We start from the raw sequence: 8,982 nt of genomic DNA, 5'->3' as shown, positions 1-8,982 counted from the left end.
GTTATTTATATTGGATGATTTCAGTCCTCTGTTACTATTTCTATTCCTTTTTTCTTTATTTCCTTTTTCTTCAGGTTATTTGGTTCTGTATCTTAGCATGTCTGGTAATTTTTGATTCAGTTCTAAATATTAGATATAAAATTGTAGAAGCATTGATTGATATTTTCTTTCTTCCTTTGGTCAAAGTTAGTATATATCAATCAGGCCTACCTTACTGATCATCTTCTGTAGCCTTCTCAACAGTCTATGACTATCAGTATTCTACAGGCATTTGAAAAAAAAAAAGGTGTGTTCTTTATTGCCAGTGACCATATATGTCAACTAGATTAACCTTATCAATTATATTATTCAAGTTTTCTATGGACATTTATTTTTCTCTAATTTAATATTCACCAAATTGAAAGAAGTGAAATAAAATTTTGTTGCTGCTGCTATTTTTTATCTCTCATAATTTCTGACATAACATTTTTGCTCTTATTTGATATTCAGTTATGACATCCATAACTCTACTATGTTTATCATTAGTTGTAGCTTTTGGTATTATGAAGTTTCCTTTTAGCCAAGTTTAATATTTTGGGGTTGAAATTTATGTGGTTTTTTATTATGATTGCAGCATTGGTTTTTTCTTGTTTGTTTACAGTTGCATATTCTTTGATTTTTAACTTCAGAAATCAGTTCTAGACATCCTACTGTTGATACGTAGCTTATGCTCTAATCTACATATTTTTTAACAGTTGAGTTTAATACATTTATCATGACAGATAAGTGGGGTTTGCCAACAAAGGTCTATTTAGTCAAGGCTATAGTTTTTCCACGGGTCATGTATGGTGTGAGAGTCGGACTATAAAGAAAGCTGAGCGCTGAAGAATTGATACTTTTGAACTGTGGTGTTGGAGAAGACTCTTGGGAGTCCCTTGGACTGCAAGGAGATCCAACCAGTCCATTCTGAAGGAGATCAGCCTTGGGATTTCTTTGGAAGGAATGATGCTAAAGCTGAAACTCCAGTACTTTGGCCACTTCATGCGAAGAGTTGACTCATTGGAAAAGACTCTGATGCTGGGAGGGATTGGGGGCAGGAGGAGAAGGGGACGACAGAGGATGAGATGGCTGGATGGCATCACCGACTCGATGGACGTGAGTTTGAGTGAACTCCAGGAGTTAGTGATGGACAGGGAGGCCTGGCGTGCTGCGATTCATGGGGTCGCAAAGAGTCGGACACGACTGAGCGACTGATCTGATCTGATCTGTACAGACATTGGGTAAATAGGTGCAAACCAGAATTCCCCTCATCAAGTTTGTTAGCATGGACACCTAACTTACTATACTGCTTTCAGTCATGGATAGCTGATTTTGCTTTTCTTAGAGACCCAAGTTATGTAAATCTTGGTTCTCTTTTGATTGTACATGTTTCAATTATTTTATCTGTAGTACTTTAACATTAAAAATTTTCATTTTATTTCTTTCTCAATATCCCTTATTCTGTTTTCCAGTGTTTAGTCTCTTTTTTCATCTTTCAACTTTATCTTTATTGTGTGTGTGTGTATTGATCTTATTTCTTTGTATGTCTGAGTTCTGCCAACACATTTTAATCCACTTGTTATTTTGTCATTTCTTTGCTAAATTCTTTCTTAGAAACAAGTAATCTTTTTTATTAAAGAAGAGACTTTTATTGATAAAAATAAATACATATTAAGATAAATACCATTGTATTTAATGAATACTATGCTAACCATTTGAGATATAAAATCACAGAAGCATCATTGTATACATAGTATCCATGTATCCAAATACACATGAAATCTACTTCTTACTGACTGGAGTATTCTTTTTTTTTTAATTTAAATTTATTTATTTTAATTGGAGGCTAGTTACTTTATTCTCAAATTTTCAGGTATCATTTACTAAAGTTTACTACATATTAGGTAATGCTGCTGCTGCTAAGTCGCTTCAGTCGTGTCCGACTCTGTGCGACCCCAAAGATGGCAGCCCACCAGGCTCCACCGGCCCTGGGATTCTCCAGGCAAGAACACTGGAGTGGGTTGCCATTTCCTTCTCCAGTGCATGAAAGTGAAAAGTGAAAGTGAAGTCGCTCAGTCGTGTCTGACTCTTAGCAACCCCATGGACTGCAGCCTACCAGGCTCCTCCGCCCATGGGATTTTCCAGGCAAGAGGACTGGAGTGGGGTGCCATTGCCTTCTCCAATTAGGTAATGCTGCTAAGTTGCGTCAGTCGTGTCCGACTCTGTGTGACCCCATAGATGGCAGTCCACCAGGCTCCTCTGTCCATGGGATTCTCCAGGCAAGAACACTGGAGTGGGTTGCCATTTCCTCCTCCAATGCGTGAAAGTGAAAAGTGAAAGTGAAGTCGCTCAGTCGTGTCTGACTCTTAGCAACCCCATGGACTGCAGCCTACCAGGCTCCTCCGTCCATGGGATTTTCCACGCAAGAGGACTGGAGTGGGGTGCCATTGCCTTCTCCAAATTAGGTAATGAGGAATAGTTAAATAATAACAAAATAGAAAAGAATCCAGACCCCTTTTGCTGACCACAATTACAGTAAACCAAAAATTAATACTAGAAAATAATCACAAGTGATACAGTGGTAAAGAATCAGCCTGCCAATGCAGGAGATGCAGAAAATGTGAGTTCAATCCCTGGGTCAGGAAGATTTCCAGAGTAGGAAATGGCAACCCACTCCAGTATGTTTGCCTGGACAGAGGAGCCTGGTTAGTCCATGGGGTTGCAAGCAGTTGGATGCATCTGAGGATGCATGCATGCTTGGAAATTAAAAAAAAAGAAAAGAAAAAGAAAACTCATTGATTCTCGGGTATAATAAAATTTTAAATTGCAATTACAAAATAGAGAAAGACAATAATTAGTAATTCTTTATCATAATTCATAAGACATAATAAAAATTACTCAGATGAAATGTCATGATCCTAAAAGATTGTTTTCTTAAATAAGAAGGATGAAAATGAAACAATAAAACTTTTAGCACAAGAGGCTAAAAAATGAAAAACAAAACTTCCCCAAGGAAATAAAATGAAAGAAAGAAAGAAATATACCTAAGATCAGAATCAATATATTGGAATAATAAAATAGATTTGGCGAAAATGCTGGGTTGATTCTTTAGAGATTAAAATAAGTTATGAAATTAATTAGTCAAATTTTTTAAAAGAGTTAATTTTCAGGCCTTGGAAATTGCTCTAGAGACTCTCAAAAGACAAAAAAGTTTTCATTTAAGTAAAAAAAAAAATACTAAAAAAGATTAATGTTAATAATCTTTAGAACTTAAAAATATTTCTTTTCAATGAATGCATATATGAAACGTATTATTTATTTTTCCTATGTTTTAGCTATGGTGGAGCAGAAGTCTCTGGGTCAGTCATCACTGAACAGAATTAGATATGTTTTTGGAGATCATGTTATTATAGGTTTTTCCCTTATTTTCTGTTGACAATGTATTTTCACTAATACTAAATGGATATCATCAAGACATAAGGTGAAAATATATTTCCCCTGTTCAGCTATTGTGATTTAAAAAAAATATGATTAATTTTACCTAATCATATCCAATAGTGCATTACCCTGACTATCCTTTAAAAAATAGGATCGTTCCCTCAGTACTTCTTATAGCATCTTATTCTGTTTCTGTAATACTTTCCACTCTGTAAAATACTACACAAAGTATTTATTTATCATGTTGATTACTTTTCTTAACCAGCTGTAACTAAACTGTAAGGTCCAGAAAAGTAGGAATTTGGCTGTTTATTTTCTAGAAAAGTCTAAGGCATATATTGTTGTTGTTCAGTCACTCAGTCATGTCCCACTATTTGCTATCCCATGGATTGCAGCATGCCTGTCTTCCCTGTCCTTCACTATGTCCTGGAGTTTCCTCAAACTCATGTGCATTGAGTCAGTGACGCCATCCAACCATCTCATCCTCTGTTGCCCCCTTCTCCTGCTTTCAGTCTTTCCTAACATCAAGGTCTTTTCCAATGAGTCAGCTCTTTCCATCAGGTGGCCAAAATACTGATGCTTCCCCTTCCACATCAGTCCTCCCAATGAATATTCAGGGTTGATTTCCTTTGGGATTGAGTGGTTTGCTCTCCTTGCTGTCTGAGGGACTCTCAAGAGTCTTCTCCAACATCATAGTTTGAAAGCATCAGTTCTTGGGTGCTCCACCTTCTTTATGGTCCAACTCACACATTCATATATGACTACTGGAAAAACAGTAGCTTTGAATATATGGACCTTTATTGGCAAAGTGATGTCTGCTTTTTAACATGCTGTCTAGGTTTGTCATAGCTTTTCTTCCAAAGAACAAGAATCTTTTCATTTCATGGCTGCAGTCACCATCTGCAATGATTTTGTAGCCTCCCAAATTAAAGTCTGTCACTGTTTCCTTTGTTTCCCCATCTATTTGCCATGAAGTGATGGGACCAGATGCCATGATCTTAATTTTTTTTTAATTTATTATTATTATTATTTACTTTACAATATTGTATTGGTTTTTCCATACATCAACATGCATACGCCACGGGTGTACACATGTTCCCTATCCTGAACCCCCCTCCCACCTCCCTCCCCATACCATCCGTTTGGGTCATCCCAGTGCACCAGCCCCAAGTTTCACCAGTCCAGGATCAATGCAGGATCTTAGTTTTTTGAAGGCTTAATTTTAAGGCAGCTTCCCACTTTCCTCTTTCATATTCATCATGAGGTTCTTTAGTTCCTCTTCTCTTCTGCCATTAGGGTGATTGAGGTTATGGATATTTCTCTTGGCAATCTTGATTTCAGATTAAGGTTTATCAAGCTTGGCATATCTCATGATGTACTCTGCATATAAGTTAAAAAAGCAAGGTGACAATACACAGCCTCGATGTACTCCTTTCCCAGTTTTAGCCAGTTCATTGTTTCATGTCTGGTTCTAACTTTTGCTTCTTGTCCTGCATACAGATTTCTCAGGAGGCAGGTAGGGTGTTCTGGTATTCCCATCTCTTTCATAATTTTCTACAGTTTGTTGTGATCCACTCAGTCAAAGGCTTTGGCATAGTCAATGAAGAAGAAGTAGATGTCTTTCTGGAATTCCCTTTTTTCTATGATCCAACAGATGTTGGTGATTTGATCTCTGCTTCCTCTGCCTTTTCTAAACCTAGCTTATACATCTGAAAGTTCTCAGTTCATGTTCTGTTGAAGCCTAGATTTAAGGATTTTGAGCATTACCTTAGTCATGTGAAATGAGTACAGTTCTGTAGTAGTTTGAACATTCCTTGGCATTGCCTTTCTTTGGGATCATAATGATAATGGACATTTTCCAGTCCTGTGGCCACTGCTGAGCTTTCCAGATTTGTTGGCATTGAGTGCAGGACTTTAACACTATCACCTTTTAGGATTTGAAATAGCTCAGCTGGAATTCCATCACTTCCACTAGCTTTGTTCAGAGTCATCCTTCCTAAAGCCCACTTGACTTCATACTCCAGACTGTCTGGCTCTAGGTGAGTGATCACATCATCATGGTTATCTGGGTCATTAATACATTTCTGCATAGTTCTTCTGTGTATTCTTGGCACCTCTTCTTAATATCTTCTGCTAGGTCCATATCATTTCTGATCTTTATTGCATGCATCTTTGCATGAAGTGTTCCCTTGGTATCTCTAATTTTCTTGAAGAGATATCTAGTCTTTTCCATTTTATTGTTTTACTCTCTTTGTTTGCATTGTTCACTTAAGAAGGCTTTCTTATCTCTCCTTGCTATTCTTTGGAACTCTGCATTCAGATAGGTAAATGTTTCCTTTTCTCTTTTGCTTTTCACCTCTCTTCTTTTCTCAGCTATTTTTATGGCCCCTCAGACAACCATTTTGTCTTCTTTGATCACTGCCTCCTGTACAATGTCAGGAATCTCTGTCCATATTTCTTCAGGCACTCTATCAGGTCTAATCCTTTGAATCTGTTTATCACTTTCACTGTATAATCATAAGGGATTTGATTTAGGTCATACCTGAATGGCTAAGTAGTTTCCCTACTTTCTTCAATTTAAGTCTGAATATTGCAGTAAGGAGTTTATGATCTGAGCCTCACTCTGCTCCCGGTCTTGTTTTTGTTGACTGTATAGAGCTTCTCCATCTTTGACTACAAAGAATATAATCAATATAATTTCAGTATTGACCATCTGGTGATGTCCATGTGTAGAGTCATCTCTTGTGCTGTTGGAAGAGGATGTTTGCTATGCATTCTCTTGGCAAAACCCTGTTAGCTTTTGCCCTGCTTCATTTTGTACTAGAAAGCCAAACTTGTTTATTACTCTAGGTATCTCTTGACTGCCTACTTTTGCATTCCAGTCCCCTATAATGAAAAGGACATCATGTTTTGGTATTAGTTCTAAAAGGTCTTGTAGGTATTTGTAAAATCATTCAGCTTCAACTTCTTCAGCATTAGTGGTTGGGGCATAGACTTAGATTACTGTAATATTGAATGGTTTGCCTTGGAAACGAATCAAGTTCATTCTGTTGTTTTTGAGATCACACCCAAGTACAGCACTTTGGACTCCTTTGTTGACTATGACACTTACTCCATTTCTTCTTCTAAGGGATTCTTCTCCACAGTAGTAGATATAATGGTCATCTGAATTAAATTCATCCATTCAAGTCCATTTTAGTTCACTGATTCCTAAAATATCAATGTTTGCTCTGACTACTTCAACTTTACCTTGATTCATTGGTCTAATATTCCATGTTCCTAGACAGTATTTTTCTTTACAACATTGGACTTTGCTTTCACCACTAGACATATCCACAACTGGCGTTGTTTCTGCTTTGGCTCAGCCTCTTCATTCCTTCTGTAGTTATTTCTCCACTCTTCTCAGGAGCATATTGGGCACCTACTGATTTGGGGGGGTGGGTGTTCATCTTTCAGTGGTCATATCTTTCTGCCTTTTCATACTGTTTATGGGGTTCTCAAGGCCAGAGTGCTGAAGTTGTTTGCCATTCCCTTCTCTAGTGGACCACATTTTGTCAGAACTCTCCACCATGACCTCTTGGATGGCTCAAATGGTGTGGCTCATTAAGTTATACAAAACTGTGATTGAAGTGATCATTTTGGTTAGTTTTCTAATTGTGGTTTTCATTCTGTCTGCCCTCTGATGGATGAGGATAAGAGGCTTGTGCAAGCTTCCTGATCAGAGTCTGGCTGTGGAGGAAAACTGCATCTTGCTCTGGTGGGCAGGGCCATGCCCAGTAAATCTTTAATCCAATTTTCTGTTTATGGGTGGAGCTCTAGTTTTGCCTCAGGCAATTGAGACCTCCTCCAAAAAGATTTATGCTGCACATCATGCCTCCCAGGGCCACTACTGTCAATGACCGTGACCCTTTGTTCGGCTACTAATGACCCAGGCCTACACCAGAGACTCTCATATACTCATACACAAGTCTAGGTCAGTCTCTTGTGGGGTCACTGCTCCTTTCTCCTGGGTCCTGGTGCATGCAAGGTTTTTTTTTGTGCCCTACAAACAATGGTAGACTGGCCCTCATTTTGTTTACTTAAATGTCTTATGTGTTAGTTCACTTTCTTTTGACAGTGATTGTTCCTATGACTATGTCTGATGTGAAACTGTTTTTTTTTTTTTTTTTCAAGTGAATTAGTCTCTGCATATCTGACCAATACATTTTAAAAATTAACTTCAAAATTCAACGTGTTTTCAGAATATGTGTTAATGTTAACCTTTCAGATTACTTTTCCTTTATAAGAGGAGACATTTCAATATGTAGAATGGAATCCTCTTTTATCTCAGAAAACTTCTGTTGAATGATATATTTTTAAATTCTTTATTGCTTTAATTTTGTTTTCAGAAGTCTCCATTTCTGTTACACTGGACCTTCTCTGCCTATCATTTATATTTTTGTTTTGGCCCAATTCTCTCATGCCATCTCTGCCTCCATTCACATTACGTTTTGTTTTTTCTCCTTTCTTTCCATATGTCTCTTAGTGGGGTCTCCGTGAGATTTATTCTCTTTTGAGTCTCATATATTTTTGATTTTTCTTTCTGAAATGATTTTGTTATCTATTTTCCTGAATTGTGCCAGTTCCTGCTTCATAGCCTGTTTCTATCATTCGCTGATCTTTGGCTGTCTTTTTAGAATTCTTTCTTTTTCACTGCAATCTTCCTTAATAGCTAGGATTTTTTTATTAAGAGTTTACAACTTTCATGTTTTGTGGAAATGTGATTTTGTTTCTGGTGAGTTTTCTTCATCTATAGAAAAAGCTTGGTCTTTTTTTTGGGTATGTTTTTCTTGTATTTTTGTATAGATGTTTTGTTTGTTTATTTTGTTCTTACACTGGAATGAGCTGAATTTTCCTGGACTGTCTGCTGGTGCTCATTTCAACATGTATTGATTCCAATGGTGTCAGTGTAATTCTTAGAACTCACTGTATTCAAATGGTACCTCCATCCACACTGAGGGAATGCTTCCAAGCCAGCACACCTCTCTGATTCTCAGAAATTAGCATGTTTCTGCATTATTTCTGATTCCATGGCTGAGTTTCCTCAGTTTTTTTCACCTGGAACCAAGGTCCTGCTTTCCACAGTGATGCACTTGCATTTCAGAGGCTATCTTGCTGGTGTTTCAACCCACCTTCCTTTTCTGCCTGCAGATTTGAAGGCCACCTTCTCAGGATAGGGCATCTTCTAATGAGTATTTTGCTGTTGTGATAAGATCTGCCAAGACCTGATGTTTCCATAGTTGTCTTCTCTTAGACACCTTCAGCACAGCCTTCTGAGTGAATTCTCTGACTGGCCCATTAGTCTCAACTGCCCAATGTCTTGCTCACATGTAATGTGAAGTTCATGAGTTTTCTCTGTCTCTCTGTCTTAGGAAGCATGTAATTCAGATTTTGTGGATCACAATAAACTGTGGAAAATTCTGGAACAGATGGGAATACCAGACCACCTGACCTGCCTCTTGAGAAACCTGTATGCAAGTCAGGAAA

This window comes from Bos javanicus, chromosome 23 (assembly GCF_032452875.1).
Source record: "Bos javanicus breed banteng chromosome 23, ARS-OSU_banteng_1.0, whole genome shotgun sequence".
Lineage (NCBI taxonomy): Eukaryota > Metazoa > Chordata > Mammalia > Artiodactyla > Bovidae > Bos > Bos javanicus.
Note: the sequence above shows the minus strand (reverse complement) of the source record.